The following is a 787-nucleotide window of genomic DNA, read 5'->3' as shown; positions in this document are numbered from 1 at the left end:
CCCTGTCCACACTCTACTTTTACATGTTCTTCATGCAGAAGCTCTTCTAAGAATCAAAATCCCTTAACTTTATACAATCATTCATTTAAGGTTTGGGCATCTGAAATAATTTTTGGTGTGATATATTTTATTTCTAAGTTAGAATGTTTTCTGTGAAGTGTATTTCTAATATGCTGGTTCAGCAGAGTTTAGGAAAATTTATTCGTTTTGGCTTCAGCAATCCTGAGACAGTGCATAATTTGCTGTGTTCATCTGTATTCGCAAGCTGCCATCAGGCAATGTCTTAAACCAGTTGAGCCCAGAAATCATTACCATACTCACTATTTCTGAGATTGAACTAATACTTGGGTTGTTAGCTCATTCTTCCTAGAAATCCAACCACTAATGTTCTGATTTTTAATGTTTTGATATTCCTGATATATTTTTTAATTAATCTCAGTTCAAGGAAAGAAAGCTTAACTTACTTTCCTTGTTTCTTCTTTGAATGTCTTTCCAAAATGAGGCAGAGTAGAGGGCTTTTTCCCTACAGAAGCAGAAATTGGAAGAGAAGTTGGCATGTGTCCAATGCATTGAAGGGAAAACAAACAGATCAATGAAAAGGGGAGAAACACTAAATTCTTGATGAATGATACTGCTACTAAGCTTTGCTATTTTTTCTGTTTGAAAAATGTTACAACTTATTTATTTTTTGAAAAACTCAACAGGAACTAAAATTTTGTAGATTACGGTCCCTAGTAAGCTCTTTAAAAATTGGGGATAGGGGGATCCCTGGGTGGCGCAGCGGTTT

Source organism: Nyctereutes procyonoides, unplaced genomic scaffold (genome assembly GCF_905146905.1).
Source record: "Nyctereutes procyonoides isolate TBG_1078 unplaced genomic scaffold, NYPRO_anot_genome, whole genome shotgun sequence".
Taxonomy (NCBI): Eukaryota; Metazoa; Chordata; class Mammalia; order Carnivora; family Canidae; genus Nyctereutes; species Nyctereutes procyonoides.
Note: the sequence above shows the minus strand (reverse complement) of the source record.